Source organism: Nomascus leucogenys, chromosome 13 (assembly GCF_006542625.1).
Source record: "Nomascus leucogenys isolate Asia chromosome 13, Asia_NLE_v1, whole genome shotgun sequence".
NCBI classification, from domain to species: Eukaryota; Metazoa; Chordata; class Mammalia; order Primates; family Hylobatidae; genus Nomascus; species Nomascus leucogenys.
In genome coordinates this window covers 26676908-26699993 of record NC_044393.1, presented here as the reverse complement: position 1 = coordinate 26699993, position 23086 = coordinate 26676908, and the positions used below count along the sequence as shown (strand labels likewise).

The following is a 23086-nucleotide window of genomic DNA, read 5'->3' as shown; positions in this document are numbered from 1 at the left end:
CAAACATTCTGGGATGTGGCGGAAGGAGGCCTGGGCTGGGGTGGGATGGTGGCTCTGCCTGCCAGCGACTCTCTGTGTGACCTTGGGAGAATGCCTGTCCTTCTCTGGGCCTCTTCTGCAGCCTGAGGGGAGTGAGGTGATGAGTGTCTGAGTTTCTTGGCACTTGGCCGTCACGTGAGCCCAGTGGGGCCAGGCGTCTCCCCCATTTTCACATGGGCAGGTCTTTTCTGCCTTTGACGTCTGTGTTTTGTCTCCAGATTCTGGGCTGGGTAGAGACACACTCGAGCCTGAGATTCCCCATCTGTGAACACGCCATACAGCCCAGAAGGTCTGGCTGTGAGGGTTTGAATGTGCAGGGCTGTGCTCAGTGGTTTATGCCGTTTGAAGGTCACCACTCAGGCGCCACCTGCTCAGGTGCTGCTGTCGCCATCTCTTCCCTGACGGGGGCACATTTGTTATGATTAATGAATCAATACAATATTGATACATTATTATTATTTAAAAAAAATTTCAAAGGCAGAGTCTCACTCTGTTAGCCAGGCTAGAGTGCAGTGGCACCATCACGGCTTACTGCAGCCTTCACCTCCTGGGCTCAAGCGATTCTCCTGCCTCAGCCTCCCAAGTAGCTGGGATACAGGTGCACACCACCACGCCTAGCTAAATTTTTGTTGTTGTTTTTTGTGGAGACAGGGGTCTCACTGTATACTCAGGCTAATCTTGAACTCCTAGACTCAAGTGATCCTCCCACTTTAGCCTCGATGCTGGGATTACAGGCATGAGCCACTGCACCTGGTCTGATACATTATTATAACTGAAGTCCATGCTTTAGTCAGACTTCCTAAGTCTTTCCCTAATGTTTTTTTTCTGCCCCAGGATCATGTCTCCTCTTTGCTCTGATAGTTTTTCAGATTTTTCCTTTCTGCCTTTGACACCCATGTTTTGGACGCCCCTCCCAGTGCCGGCCGCTGGGGGAGAACAAGCTCATCTGCTCCTAGCTCCTGACTCCCATGGGGTTGGGGATGCTTCTCTAGTGTCTTGGGTTTCCCACGTTTGGCCAGTTTGGCCTCACTTCCTGGAACACAGATATATGCCCATGCACACGCTCCCGTGTGAGCCAGGCCTTCTGCCTCAGCTGGGGCCCCGCTGCTCCTCAGCACAGAGGCCTCCTGACTGCCCCCTCCCTGTCCCCTCATGTGACCGCCACTCCACATCTCCCCAGGCCCTGTTCTGCTCACCACCCTCCATGGTTCCCACCACCTCCAGGACAGAAGCCACGCCTGGCACTCAGGGATCCCCAGGTTCCCCTACTACCCTTCCCACCTCACTTCCCCGACTCCAGCCCAACCACCATGCTGTGCTTCGCAAACACCACCTGCTTCTGCATGGAGTTCCAGACGCAGCGGCGTTCCCCATCTCTGTCTTTGCTCACACTGTCCCTCTACCTGCACGCCTGTCCTGTCCTGTTTGTTATTATAATTATCTTTTTTTTTTTTGAGACAGGGTCTTGCTCTGTCACCCAGGCTAGAGTGCAGTGGTATGATCATGGCTCACTGCAGCCTCAATCTCCTGGGTTCAAGTTATCTTCCCAGCTCAGCCTTCCCAGTAGCTGGGACCGCAGGTGCACACCACCACATCTGGCTAATTTTTAGTTTTTTTTTTATAGAGACAGGGCCTCACTATGTTGCCCAGACTGGTCTCAAACTCCTGGGCTCAAGTGATCCTCCTGCTTCAGCCTCCCAAAGTGTTGGGATTATAGGCGTGACCCACCATGCCCTGCCTCCCTGTCCCATTTTCACCTGGCAACCATCTCTCTAGGCTTCTAAACTCTCCATAGACAACTGTCTCCTCAACACACATGCTGGGTTGGGGGCCCCACTCTGGGCCGTGCAGCCCCGGTACTTGCCCATCCCTGACTCCTCTAAGTTAGAGACCAGAGACCAGCCTTGGTTTTTTCACTGCTGTATCCCAGCATGTAGCACAGACCCTAGCACATAGTAGATGCTCAATAAATGACCACTGCAGGAGGAAGGATGAGTGCAGCCAAGCCAAGGGCTAGGGGGTGGGGAACCTTCTAGGCACAGGGATCAGCAAGTGCAAAGGCCTCAGGACAGGGACTGCTTGTGGAGGGACAGCAGGAGGCAGGTAGAGGAGGGGAGGGGACCAGGGCCTGCACAGCATGATATCTCTGTGTAAACTGTGAAGTGCAGTGCCAGGGGAGGTGCCAAGCCCATTCCACAGACTCAGGCTAGAGCCCATCCCCCACCCACCCTCTCCTGTAGCCCTGAGCCCAGTGGCTTCAACTAGACCACTCACAGCACACCATGTGGAGAATGGCAGAACTGTTCTGGAATTTCCCACTGAGGCCTGTGATGGGTCCAGTTTCCTGGTTGCTGCAGCAAGGGTGAGATGGGCTGGGGCTGGGCATGGCAGATCAGCCACCATTGAGCCAGAGTCACCAGGGCACTAGGTGTGGTGTGGGCAGCACCTCTGATCCCATGTCATGGGACAACTCTGGCTCGTGGGTTCACTGCCAGTCGTGGAGGGCCAGGCCTCACCCTACCCCCTCCACCCTGCCCTCAGTTGTGGCTTTGGCCCACCCAGGTTGAGGGAAGGAGGAAAGAGGAGGTTTCTGGAGACAGAGGACTATACAACCAGCTTGACGTCAGTAGCATCTATCATCTGCTGGGTGCTTTTGGGTTGGGTAGTGGTTCCTGTTGGTGTTCTAAGACTGGCCTGGGGCCATGTATACAGTTGGTAGTCAATAAATGCTTGCTGTCCATTAATGATGATTTGCAGGAATTAAGCAATGAGTTGCTGCTTTACCAAGAAAGAATGTTTTAAGCAAAATAATTTGCACAAAGAGTCACTTATCCACCAGGCCAGACCCGCAACTCCCAACTGCATAATCCTGGAACTTGCCAGAGTTGTTACCCTCATTTTACTGATGAGTAAACTGAGGCCCAGAGAAGGCAGGTTCACGTAGTCACTGAAGGGAAGAGCTGGAACTTGAACTCTTTTCTGCAGGTCCCAAGTCAGTGTGTGCTGCCTGGCCAACTGGGCAGTGCCTGCTCCGTGCTGGGCATGGGCCAGGCCTTGGTCGCTGCCCTCAGGGTGGGGACAGACACACTCAGAATGGACTTAGCATGTGCCTCCATCAGGACGTGTCAGGAAGCATGTTGTGGAGAAGGTGGCGTTTACTCTGGACTTTGAAGAACAAGGTGAGGTAGCCAGGGACAGGGGCTGAGCCTTCCTGGCAGGGGTTACAGCCTAGCAAAAGCCCAGAGGGGTGTTTAAAAATAAAGAGTGCTTCAAACGCACAATAATGAAATCATTGTGCTGGCCACATCCTCCTGAGAACCTCAGCCGCTGAGCCAGGCCCTTGAAGTCGGCGGTGGCTTCAGGTGGGAAGCTGCATCTGTGCTTGCAGAACCCTTACTTGTCTAAGTTGTCCCCTCTCTGATAAGAGCATGTAGGGTATGAATGAGAATGAGATTTCACCTGTGATGAGCGGGCATCACCTCATTTCATCCTTACGTGCATCTTCTGGGGGCTGTGATATCTTTAGCCCACTGTGCAGGTTGGCATACTGAGGCTTCTTACATTATCTGCAAAGTGGCAGAGTTGAGACTTGAACCTGGGTCTGGTCCAAAATCTGTGCTTCTAAGCTCTCTGTCATCCCAGTTCTCGAAAAGCCCAGAATTTTCTGTTGAACTCCTGGGGATGAGTTTAGTGATGTGCTGGTACATATTGAACAGCCAGCTCTGGAAGAAAAAAGAGGCTTGATTGGTAGCGTATTCCGATGTCCAAGGGGTAAATACTCCCACTGTGGCTGACCTGGAGCTACCAGTGTGACATTCTTGAATATGGAGTTGGGAAGAGATGAGCACAGTCGGTTCTTGCAAGTAGGTAAGGGCCAGCTCCAGCGTGTCACTGGGTGAATGTCCCTGCCTCCCCCCCGGAGCCCAGTATGGCCAGTAAAGGCCTTTAGACATGTCTAAGGAATGGAAGAGGGCTGAGAAACCTGCTCCTCCAGCCGGGGGCCCGCCCTAAGCCCTGGGAAGCTGCGGTTAATCTTTAAGCCAGCCTTGCAAACAAGTGCAGCCATTTCACCAGCCCAGGCTGGCTTCTGCTGTTGACTGGCTGTGGCACCTCAAGCAGCCCCTTTCCCCTCTGGCCTCAGTTTATCACCGCAAGAGCTACTATTCATCTAGCACAACCTGACCATCCTCACACTGGTCATTTCCAACCTTCCCAGGAATCTTCTGTGGCCATGTTCACTCCGGTTTTACAGGTGAGGGGGCTGGGAAGCTGATCGATTTGTCCACCCCACAGCAGAGGGGCAGCTAGCCTAGATGCGAACCTAGTATCAGTGTAGAGTAAGGCTTTGCTCATTCCTGGTCTTCTGGAAGGTATGTTGTACCCAGAGGGCTTTGCCTTCCACATTCTAGGGTGCTCCTCCCAGCTCCTCTCAGCAGGGACCTTTGCCCAGGGAATAGAAGCCTGACCTGGCTGGGCCTTAATTTCCCATCTGTGAAATGGGAGAACTTTCAAAGAAGGAACGTGGAGGTAGGTGTGATATTTAAAGCTGGACCCAGGCCCACCTTTCCCTGTGCTAGGATTCCAGGACAGGTGAGGAGCCAAGGGTGGGGTGCCCAGCCCCAAAAGGATAGCCCTGGAGCCTGCACCAGGGGGTGATAGGGGAGTCTTTGTGGCCTAAAGCAGCATTTCCTCAATGTCCCGTTTTTCTGCTACACTTCCTGCCCTGGTTCAGAGGCACTTAGCCTCTTTACTTACTTGGAAGTGTGATTGCCACTCAGACGCCCTGGTCAGCCCCTCCTAAGCAGTAATAACCAGAACTAGGGGACTTCCGATGGGCTGCCAGGGATGTTTTGTCCTTATGCACTTAAAATGAACCCATAACTATTAAAATAAATGTCGCTCCTCCCCACCCTGTCCCTCCTGCCCCAGCCCCTACTTTGAGAAACTCAGGTCAAGGCTAAAGTCCAAGGCCTGGTTCTCGTCAGTGCCTCAGTTTCCCCATCTGTAAAGTGGGGCGATCTTCCGCCGCTCAGGCCAGGTGGTGGTTAGGATTAAACCCTGAAGTCGACCTGAGCAGCTTAGCATGGCGCCTGGCCCAGAGCGGGCGCTCCACGCCCGCTGATATTATTACCAATCGTGATTTCGGGAGAGGCGGATCTGGGGCGTTAGAGGGTGGATGGGTTGGGGAGGGCATTTTGGCCTGGGGGCGGATGGGGCCCGCGGGGTGGGGCGCCCTGGCGGAGTGGGAGGCGGGGCTTCTGTGCCCGGTGTCCCCCACCCCGCCCGGACCCCCGGCTAGGGCCGCGCCTGGGTCTCTCCCGGGTCACCGGCGGGGAATCCGTCCCCGCGCGCTTCCTCCTTCCTCCTCCTCCCGGCTGCCTGCCGGGCCCCTCCTCCCAGCTCGCGCGCTCCCTCCCTCCTCTTCCCCTCCCCGGGCCGCCGCCGCCTCCTCCTCCTCCTCCTCCTCCCTTTCTCTCTCGATCTGTCTCTCCCGGCCTGGAATCCATTCCGGCCTGGGAGCCGGAGCGGCCAGGCCGCCGTCTGCCCGACCCGCTGGCCGTCCCGCGGTCCGCCCTCCCGTGCGTCCGTCTGCCGGTGCGCCCGCCCGCCCGCCGGCCCAGGTGAGCGCCCCCCGCCCCTCCGCGGACCCCCCGCCCCGGCCAGCGCGGGGGAGCCTCCGCCCTGGACCACCCTGGCGTCGGATCTCGGGCCGGCGGGGACTCCTGTCCACCCCCCAATTCCCACCCCCCCGGGCCGAGCCGCGATACCCGAGCGCCGGGCGGGCGCACGGGGCCATACCCGGCGCGGCCTTTTGTTGTGATGCCGCAGGGGGAGGGGGCTGGGAGGGGGGGCGCAGGGGTCCTGGCTGCGTGGGGTCCCCCTCCAGCTCGTGCTCCCCATAGGATCCCCCAGAGAAGCGAGCGAGCTGGGCCCTAGCCCCCGGGCCAGGTCTAGGCCAAATCTGAAATCTGAGTCAGTCGGCGCCGCCTCCGGCCGGGCTGCGCGGCCCTGCGCCCCCCCGGCCCAGGGTGGGAGGTGGGGGGATCGGCAGGGGGGGCTGAGGGGCCCCGGGGTCAGGGCGCCAGGCCGAACCGCCAGGACCTCCCTGCCCTCGTGGGGCCTCGGGTAGGGCCTGGTGCTGCCGGCCTGGAAGGGACTGGGCCAGACTGCGTTTGGTCTCCACTGCCCACAGCCCCCAGCCTCGCCCCTGAGCAGACCCAGCCACCAGCCAGCTCAGAAGTTGGCAAAAGTTTTTGGGGTTGGCCATCGGGCCAGGTCCACCTGTCTGCCTGGGCTGGGATTGGGGGTGGGTTTGAGTCCCCACCAGGGCTGCCACTTGCCCTGCTGTGTGTCCTCAGACAACTGCCTGCCTCTCTGAGCTGGGGTCCTCATTGGTGGCAGGTGGGCCTGGCTGGAATTGCTGGGTTGGTGGAAGGATGGGGTGAACAGAAGGGGCTCACCTGTGTGGTATCCTTTCAGCCCCTGCGTCCTTCAGGTGGACTTAGGAGTGGACAGAGCCTGTGTGTGCCCCTGGGCAAGGCCTCCTGAACTTCATGGACTCTGTACAATTTGGGGCAGTGGTTGCTGGGTCACCTGGGGTAAGTCCAGGCCCAGCCACAGCCACAGTGCATCTGGGATCAGACTTGGTTTCAAGGGTGGGCCAGGCTGGTCCTGTTGCAGACCCTCTTCTCAGCCCCCTGGCTGGGGAATCAAGGCACTGAGGCTTCTTGTCTCACCCAGTGACCTGGGCCAAGAGATTGCCCCTCTAAGTCCCCATACGTGAAATGAGAATCCTCAGGCGAAGATTCTAAGCGCTTCTGCAGGTAGAGGCTTGGCGTGTAGTAGATGCTCAATAAATGAATCGTTCACTGGACACATTGGCTGAGAAAGATGGGTGAGATGTGAGGTTGTTGGCTAGTTCATTCTAGAAGAGGATGGGTTGGTGACTTGAGAAAGAAATAGCCCTGGCACCGTCCTGCCAGCCAGCAGCTGGGTGACCGTAAGCAAGTCACTTTTCCCTTCTGGCCTCAGTTTTGCCACGTATAAAACTGGGCCAATGGTAATGACAGCTGCCAACATCTACTGAACACCTTTTAGGAGGTAAGGATTCTTGTTTATCCTCATTTTGCTGATGGGGAAACTGAGGCTAAGAGAGGGGAAGTGACTTGACCAAGGCCATACAGTTGGAAGCTGGAATGAAAGCCCAGACCTCAGAGACCACAGTCTGGCTGTCTTTGCATCCCTCCAGTGATGGGGCAGTGGAGGTTCGCAAGACAGGACTGTGCACACAGCAGTGTCGGAAAAGACTGTTCTGCTGAGGGATTGAATGAAAGCCACGAGGCCTTTTTGGTGATGTGGTCTTTCCACCCAAGGAAATGATTTACAGTGTGTCACCTCTCTCAGCTGACTGCCTGCCTAGGCCCTCCCGCGTGCCCCTGGGCCTTTGCTCCTAAACCGTGTCCCTCCCAGAGTGCCCTCTCCTCCAGGTGCTGCTTATCTGCCCTTGCCCTGCCAGGCTTAGCTTAGGCCCATCTCTTCTAGGAGGAAGGCCCCTGGCTCTCTCTCCCTGTCCCCTAGCTCTTCTTGGAGCATGACTTATCCACAGCTCAGCCTGGTTCCTGCTTTTGCTTCTCTGATTGTGACCTGGGGGGTGGGGTGGAGGGATGTCTGGCTCCCCCAAGCCCCAGGAACCAGAGAGGAGATGGCTCAGTGACCTGTTGAGGGACCTTCTGCCCATCTCCCTGGTCCTCAGCTGACCCCATTTTCTCAAACCTCCCCATGTATAAGCATTTGTGACCCCTGTATTGAGCACCTGCTGTGTACCAGGAACTTGGAACTCGAGCTGAGCAGTATTGTGCTGGGGTTAGCATGGAGTGGGAGCTGTGGGTGTCATGGAGGCTTCTAGAAGGTTGCAGGGCCTGAGCTGAGGATGAGCAAGAGTTCACTTGGCAAAGAAGGGGAGAGGGAGCTCTTTTTTCCCTTCCCAGGGGCCCCGGGGTGGTGGGGTGTGGTCAGCCTGGTTGGATACTTGCTGGGGACCTGGGAACAGGTCCTTGGCCTCCCAGAAGTTTGAATCTGGAGGGTGAGCAACGTTGCAAGCAAGTTGCCAGTTGAGTTACTATATAATCACAGATATGATAAGGGCTCAGGGAGAGAGGCCTAGTGTACAGAGGAATCTTGAAGGAGGCGTGTAGGGGTTGACCGGGCATGGAGTTAGGGAAAGGGCTTGCCAGGCAGCAGGAAGTGCATGTGCAAAGGCCCTGAGGTATGTGCCAAGACATGTGCTGTCATGGAGAATCAGTGGGAGAAGCTGTGAGGCTGGAGCGTGCATAATGAAGGGGAGTGGGTAAGAGGTAGAATGAGGGGGTGTATCAGCAGGGCTGGACCATGCTGGGGCCTTGTGGGCCCTGGGGAGGAGTTTGGCCTTCATCGTCACACAGGGGGCTGATTGGTGTCCCCTGTGTGAACAGCCCCAAGCTGGAGGCCAGAGGTACAGAGCTGACCAATAGAAATTGATCTGACGATAGAGCTAGATCTGTAGGCTGGACTCCAAAATTTTATGGAGGCCTAGACCAGGTCTCAAGAGGAGCGGGTATTTGAGGCTGGGCTTTGGAAGTGGAGTAGGAGTTCACTAGCAGCAAGGCTGGAGAGGATGAGAGCCGGGGGTGTGGGAAGTGCAATGCCGAGTGTCTGGAAGCTGGGAGTGAGGTGGGGAGCAGGGAGAGGTCAGCCCGAGAGATGGGGACCAAAGGTTTGGTAAGGGCTCAAGAGTCAGACAGGCCTGGGTTTATGTTCCGACCGTCCCACTTGCTGTGTGTCTTTGGATCATTTACTGTATCTTTTGAGAGACTTAGTTTCTTTGTCATGAAAATGGGGACAATAGATGTCTCCTTGTTGGATTAGGGTTAAAGGAGGGCTGTGTGCCCTGTGTCTGGCACCGGTAGGTACTTGGCAAATGGGACCTGCTTTGCGCTGTTGCATTGGACAGGTCACTTGGCCTCTCTGGGTCTGGCCCTGCCGGCTCTGTGGTCAAGCCCTTGCCTGGGTGATCTCATTGAGTCTGAAGGTGCTGGTTGGGGCAGGGCTGGCTCAGGAGAGGATGTTGGCAGCCAAGGCCGCCAATGTGCAGGGTGACTTTGAGTCCTGCCCTGCCCTCTCTTTACCTTCTCTGTGTGTGAAGAGGCTAAACTGGGGAGAATGCCATGCGTCTAGCCCAGCCCCGCTTCTTCGAAGCCTGCCTTTGGTGCAATTGGTCCCATTTTCCGGTTGTAAGTACTAAGACCCAGGAAGGGAAAGTCACTTGCCTAGGGTCTCTCAGTTGCCAAGTGACAGGGCCAGGCCTTGGCTGTAGGGCTCTGGACTCCTAGTCCAGTAGAGCCACTGAAAAAGGCCGCCACTTCCCTGCTCTGGGCCTTTTGCTGGAGCTTCATTTCCTGCCTCGGTGTGTGTCCCCACATCTCTATCTCCCTTCAGATTCCCGTAGCCCTTTCCTTCCCCTCCATGGCCCCCACCCCTTATCTCCAAGGGAAACCCCTCTGGCTTCCCCTTGAGCTCCTGGGGGCCACTTCCTCTGGGGAGCCTCAGTTTCTTCATCCCTGAAGTAGGATAGTGAGTCATGGTTCCCAGGATGTCCCAAGAGGACAGAAATAAAGTGCTTAGCACACATTAGGGACTCCATCAGTGGAGGCAGGGGAGGGCCAGGCACCTGCTCAAGTCCTGCCTCCTCTGGCAGCTGATGCCCTGTCCTGTGATTCAGTTTCTGAAGCTGTGAAATGGGCCTAGGGCTTGTACTTAGTAAGGCTAACAAGAGGATGGTATGAGGCTGTACCTTAGGTCCCCACCTGGTGGCTGGCTCCGTGTCGCTGTTCCTGGGTGAGGGAGACCCAGTAGAGGCCTCCCCTGTGTTCAAGGCCTCATTCCCTGCTGTTTGTCCAAAGCTAAGTCACTTAGTCTCTCTGAACCTCAGCCTCTGCATACCTCCTTTGTGAGGATTAAATCAGCTAATGTATTCCCAGTGGCTCAAATCTACTGGGTGCTTAGACAATTTTATATTTTTCTTTCCCCATTCTCCTCCCTCTTGGGGACTCAGATGTTATCTAGTTTAGGGAAGGCTCTGGGCTTTCATCCCCCTGGCCTAGAGTGCTGTGTTGAGAAGCATTCTGAGGCTCAGTGTTGGCTTCATGGGAAAGAGTGCTGTGATAGATTAGTCATGTCTGCCATGAGCAGAGGATAAGAGAGTATTGTATGTGTGCCATGAGTTTGTCATTCTTGATCTATTCTGACCTTCTCCTTTCACAGATGGGGGGATCGAGGCCAGAAAGACTCAGGGCAAGTCATCTAAGCTGGGAGAAAAATGCAGAGCTGTTGTCTTCGATCCAGGACTCTCCCCAGCCAGCCAGCCTCCTCCTTCCCACAGTACAGCCTGGTAAGGCTGAGTCAGGGATAGATTACTTGGGAGGATATCAGAGCTGGGAGCCAGACCTCCATCTCCCTACTGCTTGCTCTGGGTCCTTGGGCAAGTGACTTTCCCCCAACTTTGGTCCGTTTGGTCCTCCTTCTCCCTTAGAACTACCCAGAGAAGTTCCAGAGTAAAAGGAGAAGCCAGAAGGGAGGCGAAGTTGAATGATCTTGGCCAAATCCCTTCCTGTCTGGTCCTCAGTTTCCTCATCTGTATGGTGAGGACTCCCCCCACTGAGGATCTGTGATGGTGATCCTAGCTGGGGAGTGCTCCAGGGGCAGGCCCAGCGGAGTCTTCTTTGGTGCTCATGTAGGGGTGGGGATGTCTATGGTGGGTGGCTGGTGATATCTGTGGACCCATTGAGAAACTTTAGGAATGGGTTCTTCTGAACGCTTGGACCTGCTGGGCTATGAGGCTGGCACAGGCAGAATCCAGTTACTGGGAGTGGAAATTGAGCTGGAGTGGCCTGGGGAAGCATGGCCTCCCTGTCGGGGTCTGATTAGCTTCTCTTAGGCTGCTTTGCCCAAATTCATGGCCTTGATTTTTACCTTGTCTGATGTGGATATCTTCATGTCATGCCCTTCTGAGCTGGGTCATAATAAGGTGACCCATTGTATCCCTTGCTCCATCCTGGGAGCAGTCAAACTCTTATTCCTGTTACACAGAAGAGGAGACTGAAGCTCAGAGAGGCTAAGAGCTGGGGCCACAGGAGTGCAACAAAGTGAGGTGTGAGCCCAGACTTCTGGCTGCTGAGTAATTTGTGGGGATCTGATTCTTATTAAGTGTGTAACCAACGTGGCTAAAACTTTTTCCAGGTTATAGGAGGGGTGTGGTGCTGGGGGCAGGTGACCCTGACTCTCTGGGTTCCAGCTCTGGCTGATGGATTCCCCAGTCGGACCTGGAGTACTGGGATCTTGGGTGCTCAAGGATTCTTATGCCATAAAGGGTAATGGAAGTAGCAAAGCCTTTGAAGCCAGTTGGTTCTGGGTTCAAATCGTGGCTTGGCCACTTGTTTGCTGTGTATGATTGTACAGCTTAGAACCTCAGTTTCCCCATCTGTGAAACGGGGATGACAAGGCTGGCACCAACTTTGACAAGATGGCATGAAGATCTGATGAGCCAATGTGTGCCAAGTGCTTGGGTGCAGGGCCTGCACTCAGGAAGTGCGTGATATTTATGAGTGCCTGTTAGAAAGGTGATTCCCTGATGAGGCAGGAATCCTGGGCTTCTGCAGGCCAATTGATCTGGAAATCCCCAGGGCAGTGACCGGCCACCTTTGTCTGTGGTTGGCTTGTTCTGTGGGGAAGGGAGTGGGGGGGAAGATTAACTAAAGACAGATGAGCAGTGATGCCTGGATTGATTGGAAGCCGCCAGCTCCATCCAGCCTCCCTGAGCCTGGCTTCTGCCTTAGCCCTTGCCTGCCCATGACCTAGCATAGCCTCCCAGTGCCCCGATGCCTCACCCCAGCCTCCCTCCTCTGCCTCACTGAATGGGTCCCTCTCTTCAAAGGTGGATTCTATTTGAGCATCCTTGCCCGTTTGACCTGAGAGGTGAGAGCTGTTCCTGCTCTTGTTTTTGGGAGACAGCTGAAGCTCAGAGAGAGGCAGGGATGGGCTCAGGCTGCACATCAAGGGCCCCTAGAGGTGCCCTGCCCTGATCATCTCCCACATTTTCGAGCTGTAGCTATCTTCCTGCCTGACCGGGATTATCGGGCCGTACACCTTTGTCTCTGCAGCTCCCACTGCCTGGTGTGCCCTCCCTCTCAGTACCCCTCCAGGGTCTGAGATGCTTCTGGCTTCAGAAGGCCTTTGTGACCACCCTCCTGGTCCCACTGAATCCCTTGCTCCATCCTGGAGTCCGTACTGACCCCACATCCACCATGGAACTTCACCTTGTCCCTTCTTTGCCCTTCCTCATGGCTCTGACACATTCTGCCTTAGATGACAAGTCATGGGATTCTTTTTGCTTCTAAGGGAATATGGTAATCATCACGCCCAAGGGCACAGCCCTTTACAGTTTATAAAGAACTTTCCGCAGTTGCCTCTGTGCATCCCCAGCACCAGCGGGGCTGAGACAGACAGAACCACCGTAATAAACTTTGTGTGGCAGATGAGAAAACTGTGACCTCAAGTCAGGGTCATGCCAGGGGCTCTCTCTGCTTGGGCAAATGGAACTGGACTCTTTCCCCACCAAGCCCGTCTCCTCAGTCTGGAACCCCTCTCCCAGAGCCCTGTGAAAAGCATGACTTATTGTCAAAAGGAGGATTTGGAGGTTCAGAGAGGTAAAGTTACTTGCCTGAGGTCACACAGCCCTGAAGGGACTTGAAGGGTTCCTTCTAAAAATCAGAGAAGAGGCAGATTGGGCCAGTTTTCCTCCCACTTCTGAAGGGAGGCCCAGACATGCCTGGGACCCTGAAGGAGCAATGAGCCACCGTGAGCCCTTGCGGTCCCTTCAGCCAGCGTTCATTCCTCCAGCACGGAGTTGAGCCCTTCTGCAGTGCCAGGCAAATGGTTGTCTCATGCTCACAGCAGCCTCGCGGGGTAGTGGTCCTGGCTCCATTTCACCAAAGAGGAAGCTCAGGAGCCAAGGGACTTGCCCAAGGTCATCCAGTGCATGGATTTGAACCCAGGGCTTCCTGGGCATGCCAGGCTTGCCTGCCTCATCTGGGCTGAGCCCTTCTCTGCTTCCACAGACCCTTGATCAGCCCTCTAGCCCTCCCCACAGTTCCTCACTGGGCAGCGTGAAGACAGGGAGACTTCTCCTCTACCCCCAACTGCTGTCACCCACTAGCTGTGTGGCTTTGGTGAGTCAGTTTAACCTCTCTGTGCCTCAGTTTCCCCATCTGAAAAATGAGCCTAGTGGTAGAACCCACCCCATGGGCTTGTTCCAAGGATGAAGTCTTGTGTCCAATGCTCTCAGCAATGCCAGCACATAGTAAGTGCTTGGTGCGTGTTGTTATTTTATTATAATTTGTATTAACCTGGGGAAGAAGGGAAAGACCACCCCGTTATCCAGATGGGAAAATGGAGAGAAAGGAAATAGCATCCACCAGGTCACAATGTGATGTCACAGCCAGAAGTCTCCTGGGGCGCATTCTGCTTTCCAGATGGGGAAACTGAGGCCTAGAACCTGGGAAGGGACTCAATCAAGGTCCTAATTTCTTGCCTTTAGTTTGGGTTGAAGCCTCCTTGTCCGCCTGCTTGCCCTGGGACTATGGATCAGTTGCTTCCCCTCGCTGAGGCTCAGTTTCCTTATGTGAGAAATGAGGGAGACAAGTGTGCACCCGGTGGGGCTGGGGTGGGGACTGGGTACGGTCGTCTCCATAAAGCATTTAGTTCAAGGCCTGGCCTGGAGGCAGCACTCAACAGCTGCAGGGACGGACTTCCAGGACTCAATTTTCTCATCTGTGCCATGCTCTGTGCATGTTGTTGGGGAGACAGTTCCATCTTATCCCGCCAGTGTGTCTCCTCAGTCTCTTAGAAGCCACCCTAGGCAGGGGCAGGGGCCGGGGAGGTGAGGTCTGGCCTTTTATTCTGCCTGGGAGGCCAGGGCTGTGCCTTGTGGACTTTGTCCCTGAGTTGTGCCAAGTCCTCAAGGCTGGGCCTGGTTGGGAGACTGCACCAATCCCCACCAGGCCTTCTGGGTGCCCTGTGGCTGCCAGCACCCAGATCCTACCACATCACTGCGTCTGCCTGCCTTTGCTGCCGCGTGCCCCGGGTGGTGGCTTCTCTCTCTGAGCCTTGGGTTTCCCACCTATGAGAAGGGGTAAGGAGTCTTCCTCACCGGGCTGTTGGGAAGGCTTGATGCACTCATTCTCCCCATGCCAGGCTTATAGAAAGTGTCACCGTTAATGGGTACGGCTGTGAGGACGGGTAGGATCCTGACTGGCAGGAGGGGCGAACAGCATCCTGGGTAGAGGATACACGTGAGTACAGGCTTGGAGGTGGCACAGTTTGGGGAGCACCCCGTAGCCAGGTGGGTGAAGTGGGAGAGGACCCCATAATGTGCGGATTTGGACTGGCGCTGGGTGAAGTGGGCAGGATCTCAGCGCCAACTGTCGTGATTTTGGGTGATGCTGACTCCCCGGCCCTCTAAACTTTAGATTTCTGTTTGAAGCCTCGGGAGCAGCCTCCTGCCCTCCCCACCCCCACCCCGCCAGGTGTTCCCGAAGGCCCCGGAACCAGATGAGACATAATTCTATTTGGGGACAATACTGCTGTTCCCGTTTCTCTCCTGTGCCCTAGTTTTAGAAACGGAGTGGGTTTGGTTACCAGTTGGCCATTTGCAGCGAGCTCCCCCCATCCGCCCACTCCACCCATACCTTAGAGCTGTGGGCATCGCGGGCAAAATAGGACTCAGTGCTGCCACTGGAAGCGGCTCCTGGGCTCTGCCCCTGGGTTCTCTGGGTAGGGAGTTGGCAGCTGGACTCTCTATTATCCACCGGTGATATCTGGGCCTTGTGATGGGTGCTGGGAACCCTAAGGATGTACTTGGGACATAGTTTATATTCTGGGGGAGCCAGACACAGACCCCAGTCATTTCCCTATGGCACCACGGGGTAGGGGCCATAGGAACTATGGCAGCCCAGCACAATGCCAGGAGAGCTTCCCAGAGGAGGTGATACCTGGCCTGGGTCTTAAAGGGTGAGCAGGAGCTCATGAGAAAAAAAAGAAGGGCGAGGGTGGGCCGGGAAGAAGGGACCGTGTGCAAAAAGGTCTGGGGGTAGGAAGTAGCCAGGCGGTGTGGATAGCCACGGAGGTGGGGAGCAGCAGGCCATGTACAAGGGGGTTAGAAGGTGGCTTGGCTGATCAGGCAGAGCCTCAAACCCTCACAAGGCACTCAGGCTTGGGCCTGGGGGTGATGAGAGCAGAGCAGATTGAGGCCAGACTCTTGCTGTAGGTGTGGAGGACAGAGAAGGATCAGACCGGCCTCAGAGGCTCAGTTACTTTTGCCAAGTAAAGGCAGCCCACAGAGGCTAGGGTTCAAGACAGGGATCTAAAACCTTTCCCTGGGGCAAAAGGTAGGGGCTGGCCTGGGGCCTTGGAGGGTGTGAGTCAGGGAAGACTTCCTGGGGGAGGAGGTACTCTGACTTACCGGAAGGATGGGAGGGACCTCTGAGGGGAGATAGAGCTTGGCAAAGGGCCTGAAGGTGCCCTGTGAGCAGCTCCTCTTGGAGGTCCGAGGAGCCATAGAGTCTTGACTTGGGTCATTTGGCTCGTGCCAATGGGTAGGGGGCCTGGGGGCCCTGCTCTTTGGGCAGTGAGGAGGGGCTACTGGACTAGAGTAATGTATCCCACATTCTGGGTAGTGCCTGGCTCAGGGTCAGTGTGGCTTCAGTGAGGTGGCCCTGGTGGCCGCACTGAGAACAGATGGGCCTGGAGAGAAGGGGGCACTGGCAGGGGAAATGGCCAAGTCTGGGATGGACAGGGGACTGGTGGGGGGCAGGGTGGGGAGCCTCTGCCCCTGGGTCCTTCTGCCTGTCCATCCTTTCCTCGAAGACGCCCGCCTGGCAGGAAGTGGTGGAGACGTGTTGCAGCCCAACTGGCAGATTCCCAAGGTGCCTGGGGCATTGGGCAAGGGCTCTGGGATTAGGGCCCGGCCTCCCTTCCTTTTCAGGTAAACCTCACCAGGGCAAAGCTCCCCAACTCGGGTGAAGGACTAGGCCTGATTGCCTCTATAAAGACCCCCTCTGCCCTCTTGAACTCAGAGGGTCTGGATTCTAGACAGGGGGAGTTGAGAGCCGTGGCTGTTGGCACTGGTGCCAGATGGGCCTGGATTAGAATCCAGGCTTTGTTACCTGCTGGCTGGCAGACCTTGGCCTTTGAGAGCCTCAGTTTTCCCATCCGCAAAAATGGGGGTCACACTAGAGCTTCCCTCCTATGGCTCCTGAGAGAATGAAATGATATTGTGAAGAGCTGTGCCAGCACTCTGCCCGCCTCGTGGGTCTGTGTCTAGAGCTGTTGCCCCTGCCGGCTCGGGGACTGAGACTTGCTGGGCTGCGGGGGGCGGCTTCCGGTCCAGCCTGGGCTCTCAGCACAGAGGACAAAGCCCCTTTGTGGAGGGCGGATGGAGCTTGAGAGCCCCTGTCCTTGGGGAGCAGGGGACTGCTTGCCTCTTCTCTTCACTCAGTTCCCCTGGGGAGAAGGAGCTTCCTCAGACACAGAGGGTGGGAAACGAAAGTCAGGCTGTGCAGGAGGAGAGGCTGGGCTGGCTACAGCTGCCCTGGCCAACATCTGGCTGTGAGCTTGGGTGGGCCCTTCTCTTCTCCGGGCCACCTTCTCAGGCAAGTCCCAGGCCCACTGTGGGTGCCCTGCTTGCTCTTCCATCCATCCATCCATCCATCCATCCATCCATCCATCCATCCATCCATTCATGATCAGGTACTCACTCCATGCTAGGCTGTGTGCCTTTGGCCAGTGTCTGTTCTGACCCGCTGGTACCCAAGCATCCCAGCTGTTCATTGTTTTGAATATTACACCTGCCACAGAGCATTAAATTATAGGGAAGACAGAAGTGGCCCTCATCCCCATAAGACAGATTCTCACACAGTGAGTTATGTCATCGGAGCTGTGGTCGGTCCATGCTAGGAAGCAGGAATTGAAGATCCTCACTTGGACTGGGGTTTGAGGGAGGCTTTCTGTGAGGAAGCGGCTTTGGAGCTGAGACTTGGAGAGCAGAGTCGGCTGGGTGTATCAAGAAACAGGTGGTTGAGGAAGGCCTGTCTGAGCAGATGGCTGAGTCCTGAAGACCTGAAGGAGGCAAGGGAGTGAGGGTGGAGTGTGCTGCCGGTGCGGGAACAGCAGGTGCAAAGGCCCTGAGGCAGGAGTGTGCTGGCTTCTCAGGGAAGGGGCAGGTGGCCGGTGTGGATGGAGTAGAGTGAGGGGAGGGTTGGTGGAGGCCACTGAGGGCCTTGGAGGCCCCTGTGATGACTTCGGCCTTTGTGTCAGGAGTGTGGTACTGTGGGTGGTATTAAGCAGGAACGAAGGGTTCAAACTGACATTTCAGAAGGGTTCCCTGCTCCGTATTAGCCAGCCTGAGAGGAGGAGCCTGGGTCTGGCTGGGGATGTGGTCGTGGTGGGAGGGAGGGAAGTGGATTCAGAGCGTGTTGGAGGTGGGACTGACAGGGCTTGGAGCTGGGGAACAGCGGGACAAGAGGAATCATTGTTCCTCTTTTGGGCAGCCGGTGGTGAAGGGCAGCATCCCCTCACAGACAACTGTGGGCTTCTGGTCGGTGTGGTCCGCCCTCCCCACATGCATCTGGAGATGCACAGCCCCAGGGCTTCCCCACCTGGCCCTGAGGGCTGGCCCGAGTCCTCTGGGTCCTGCAGCTTCAGATACTGGATGTACCTTAGGCGAAGCTGGCAGGATTCTACCCATTTTACAGGTGAGAATACTGAGACTGTGAGTGGCACACCCATGGCCTGGGTTACACAGAGGGGCAGGGGTAGGTCTCAGCTTCCCCAGGACCAAGGGGCGCTATGGACTTCGGGAATATGGACTGTGCCCCCCAAATGCCAGCCAACGACTTCAGAGCATACCTGGGACAGTACCTGTCTCAGGGAGATGGAGGCTGCACAGTGTGACCCCGGGGATGGGGCCAAGAGGCCTGAACTCCAACTTGCCATGTGAATTGGGCCTCAGCTTCCCTTCCTGTGAAATGGGCACAGTAATGGTCCCTACCCCACAGTGCTGGCAGGAGGAGCCGATGAGACTGAGTGTGATGTGCTGACCTGATGCCCTGCATACGCCATGTGTTCAGTAGTTAGTGAGGATTTTGATTACTGTTGTTTTTGTGGGGAGTAAGGGCATATCTGTGGGCCCAGGCTCTGGCCGTGGTCACCCCAGAGCTGGGCTTTGGGAAGGGGCTAGAGGGCTGAGTGGCCCCTTTCAGGTAATTCAGCACCTTGAGATTCACAATCCTGGAATCCATACCCAACACTACTTTCCACGCAGGGAAATGGAGTCCAGAAGGGCTCGTGGATTCACTCAAGGCTCCCCAGCACCTTGGGACAGATCAGGGTTTCCGTACCGGGTGGTCTCTGCGCAACCCAGGGCTCACCTCTCCTTGCCCTGTTCAGGCGCCACCCACTTCCAGGCAGTACACTTCCTTGGAGGGCTTCCAGGCCCTGCACAGGTCCCACTGGGAAGGGATCCAGTCCCCTACAGTGCAGGCCAGGGGCTGGGGTCTGATAAAGGCCCCTTTTTTGACTGGGAGGAAGCAGAAGAGCGGCCAGGGCTGGGACAGTTGTGCTCTACAGGGCGTGAGTTTGGTGGGAGCTCCGTGGCCCCCCTGCTGGGGTTCTGCCCTTTCTGGGCTGCGGGCCCCATCCCCAGTGCACCCCTCCATGTCTGCCGGTGTCCGCCCCAGCCTGCCGTCTCCACCCCAGCCCCACTGGCAGAGCCGGTTTGAGTCTACTGTCCCTAAGCATGTTCGCGCCGCGGACACGGGACCAGGCATGTCCCGGCTGCCCTGGCCCGCGCACGGCCCCTTGCTCACTCTTCACTCACTCCTTGCTCACTCAGCAAACATCCCCTGGGACCTCAGTTCCTGGCCTGGGCCATGCTGGGCGGGGATCAGGGCCTGGAGTTGTCTTAGACTTGCTTCTGCCCTGTATAAGCCAGGGTGGGCAGAAGCTCTGCCGCAGAGATAGACCAGGCAGGTGGCAGGAGGGCACAGTGGCAGGGCATAGGCTGTGGGACTGGACAGATCTGGGGCGGAGGCCTGCCACCTCTTATTCCTGTAGGGCCCTGGGTGAGGCCCATCCATCCGTCTATCCATCTCACAGATACTTTCTGTGCTCAACAATGTTCTAGAGCTGCAGATAGCAAGGAACCAACCAAAGATCCCTGCTTTTGCAAAGCTCACATTCTAGAGGGGGAGACAGAAAAACACAACAAATAAGGAAACTGCACACACAGCCCGTAAGAAGGCGTTAAGGGCCACGAATCCATAATGCAGGGAAGCGGGTGGGCCTGCTGGCGGGCTCGTGGAGGATGGGTCGCAATTAGATGGTGGCCAGGGAAGGCCTCACACCTCAAAGAAGCTCACAACAAAGGAGGAGAGGGAGGAGCCATGCAGCTGCCTGGGGAGGGAACAGCCAGTGCAGAGACACCAAGGCAGGGGAGAGCCTGGAGTGCTGGTGGAACTGGAGGGGGCCAGGGGAACAGAGTGAGAAAGGAGAAGAACAGGGGAAGAATGGAGGGAGAGGAGGGTGGATCAGGGAGGGCACCTGAGCCATCTAAAACGCAGGCTTTGGACTTGAAGCAAGATGGGGTCACACGAGGGTTCTGGGTGCACCTGGCTGCTGTGTGAAGAGCAGACTTGGGGGTGAGGGTGGAGGCGGGTGGACCAGTGCGGTGGCTGCTGTGTGAAGAGCAGACTGGGGGGTGAGGGTGGAGGCGGGTGGACCAGTGCGGTGGCTGCTGTGTGAAGAGCAGACTGGGGGGTGAGGGTGGAGGCGGGTGGACCAGTGAGGTGGCTGCTGTGTGAAGAGCAGACTGGGGGGTGAGGGTGGAGGCGGGTGGACCAGTGCGGTGGCTGCTGCTTTAGTCCAGGGCATGGCTGTTCGCTTAGTCTGGGGGTAGTTGTTGGGAGGGTCGAAGGGCCAAGCATTTTTTTTTTCTTTGCATCATTTAAGTTAATCTTGCTTTTCCCACTCTATTCTGGAGGCATGTTCATAGAATTAGCCCCATGAACCCATCGCTGAGCCAAGCACCACTACCCGTGGCCAGTCCCGCCTCCTCCACACCTGTTCTACCCCATCCTATCCTGTGTCATTTTAGAGCAAACCACAGGCATCATATTTCATGTGTGAAATATTTCAGTGTGTATCTCTAAAAGACAAGGACTCTTGTGTTTAAAAAGTAGCCATAAAACTATAGTCCATGTAAAAAAAGTTAACAATTTCTTTCTCTCTCTCTCTCTCTTTTTTTTTTTTTTTTTTTTTGTGAGACAGGGTCTCACTCTGTCACCCAGGCTGGAGTGCAATGGTGCAGTCACAGCTCACTGCAGCCTCAAGCTCCTTGGCTTGAGCCATCCTTCCACCTCAGCCTCCCGAGTAGCTGGGACTACAGGCGCATACCACCACGCCTGGCTAGTTTTTAAAATTTTTAATTTGTAGTGATGAGGTCTCTCTATGTTACCAAAACTGGTCACTCCTGAGTCAATTCCTGACTCAAGTGATCCTCCTGCCTTTGCCTCCCAAAGTGCTGGATTACAGGCATGAGCCACCACCTAATGGCCTAACTTCTTAATATCAGCAAAAATCCCCTCCTCTCCCAGATATACTTTGATGGTGCAACTGACATCTCTGGACTTCCCCCTCCTTGCCATAAAGTGAGGTTCATAATAGCCCCTGCTGTCATGCTATTGTGAGATCATTCAAGTAGGATGCCTAGCACAGGCCCGGCGCATAGTAGGTGCTCGAAAAAGAATAGCTGCTCCTACTCTTTTGACTGATAGCAAACACTTAGGGCACACTTGCTAGGGTCTGGGCCCAGTCCTGTGTGCTTCACAGATATAAACTTATTTAATCCTCACAACAGTCCTTTGAGGTAGATGATGTGTATCACTATTTTATAGGAGAGGCAGTAGAGCCACAGAGAGGTGGAGTAACTTTCCCAAGGTCACACAGCAAGGAAGGGCCAGAGCTAGGTTTTGAATCCTGGCAGTCTAGCTCTTAATCCCTATGTGGTGGAGGCTATGTGAGCCCAGAAAAGGATGGCGGTCCCTCTCTCAGCTTGTGGGGGGCAGGCAAGGTAAGGTACTGCCTGTGGTCAGGCCCAAAGGGTGCACTGTAGTTCATGGTGGGGCAGGGAAAGGGGAGGTGGGTGGTGGAGCTTAGGGGAGGGAAGAGCATGTGCAAAGGCTTGAAGGCTAGAGGGTAGTTATGAGTTTAAGGGAGGGTCAAGGGATGGGAGCTTGCGGCAGGCCCCCTCCATCCGAGTCTGGCCTTGGTCCTGTGATCACCAGGCTGGAGTGTCGATCGTTTTTATCATCTTATGATCACTGTCCCCGGCCTGTCTCGGATGCCCTCTCCTCCCTCTGAGACCTGCCAGAGACCCATTTCATGGATGAGTAAAGGGAAGCTGACCTTCCTGTGACCACACAGCCAGGGGCAGGCCACCTGCAGGCTTGAACGGGGCCAGGGGGTGGGTTTGGAGCTCAGGCTGGGCCATGTGGAGGGGCCTGGCCACTAGGCACTCCTGCCCACCAGTGTCCCGGGAGGGAGATACTGCATGGGTGTGGGTGGGGAGGAGGGGGCACTGTGTGTTCCCAGAGCAGCTGGCAGGGAACAGCGGGTGCCGTGGGCAGGGGCCGGCTGGCGGCCATCTCCACAAGGCACATCAGCCATCAGCCATCAGGGGTGGGGCAGCTGGGGGCTCTCGGAAAGATGACTTGTGGCTGGGAGAGAGCAAAACTTGCCACCTCAGTGTTCACTGTGATCCTCTCCTGACACTGAGCAGGGGCAGGGTGCTGCTGAGGGTCTCTCTGTGCAGGTAGAGATGCCGGGGTCTCTGCGTGCAGGTAGAGATGTAGAGATGCTGGGGTCTCTGTGCAGGTAGAGATGCTGAAGCCCAGGTTAGCTCTTATTTATTTCTTTATTTTTTTTTTGAGACAAGGTCTCACTCTGTCACCCAGGCTGAAGTGCAGTGGTGTAATCATAGCTCACTGCAGCCTCAAACTCCTGGGTACAAGCAATCCTCCCACCTTGGCTTCCCAAGTAGCTGGAACTCTTGGGCACCACCATGACCGGTTACATTTTTTTCTTTTTTTTTTTTTTTTGTAGAAATGAGGGTCTCACTTTGTTGCCCAGGCTGGTGTCAAACTCTTGGCCTCAAGCGATCCTCCCATCTTGGCCTCCTGAGTCACTGGGATTACAGGTGCAAGCCACTGCTCCTGGCCGCACAGTGATTCTGATGGAAGCCTTCCACTCAGCCACGTGGTGGTTAGCCCTCAGCAGGCCGGGCCCCAAGGTTTTGTCTCCTCTTCCAGTTTCTCCTCAGCTCAGTGCTTTGGGGCCTGGTGCCCCAAGAATCTTATCCTCAGTGCCATTGCCCCCAGCCCACACCCTTATTCCAGGGCAGGCCTTGGCCTTGCTGTGTGACCAAGGGCTGGCAGCCCCCTCTCTGAGCCTTAGCCTCCTCATCTGCCAAGGAGAAGGGCCCACAAAAGCTCCTGGGGGTTGGAGCTGTGACCCCCTGGCCTCGTGAGCTGCCCTACCCACCCTGTTACGGGGCTGCCTGGTGATAGACTCTGGGATGGTTCCTGGAGTGGGGTGGGGGGGTCTGCGAGGCCTCCTAACCCCTCCAACTCACCAGTCCCTAGATGCTGCCTCCTTCTCAGTGACCTCAGTGACCTCAGGGGGGCGCGGGGGCTTGGAGGAGGGAGAGATGGTGGGAAGTGGGTATAGGGAAGAGGGAGCCAACCCCGTGTGCCAGTCTTTCCCCCATTTTGCTGCTGAGGAAACTGAGGCTGCAGGACTGAAATTGATATAGCTCCCTCGCCTGTCTCTAAGCGGTCCCAGCTGCAGGCCCTGTCAAAGCCGTCCCACCTGCCTGGATCACACTCTCCACTCTCTCTTCACA

At 56.1% G+C, this 23086-nt stretch overlaps 1 protein-coding gene across 5 annotated transcripts in view; it reads left to right on the top strand.

The window, feature by feature from the left end:
• Positions 1-4088: 4088 nt before the first annotated feature.
• The window catches only part of SRC (SRC proto-oncogene, non-receptor tyrosine kinase), a 61355-nt gene continuing 42357 nt past the window's right edge, over positions 4089-23086 (top strand). For 4 of the 5 annotated variants that reach the window (XM_030826274.1, XM_030826276.1, XM_030826275.1 and 1 more), the window contains exon 1: positions 5489-5660. The gene's annotated coding sequence lies outside the window, so the exon portion shown is untranslated. Of the gene's footprint in view, positions 4292-5488; positions 5661-23086 lie in introns of those variants that run through there. The other variant, XM_030826273.1, reaches the window with a different exon arrangement.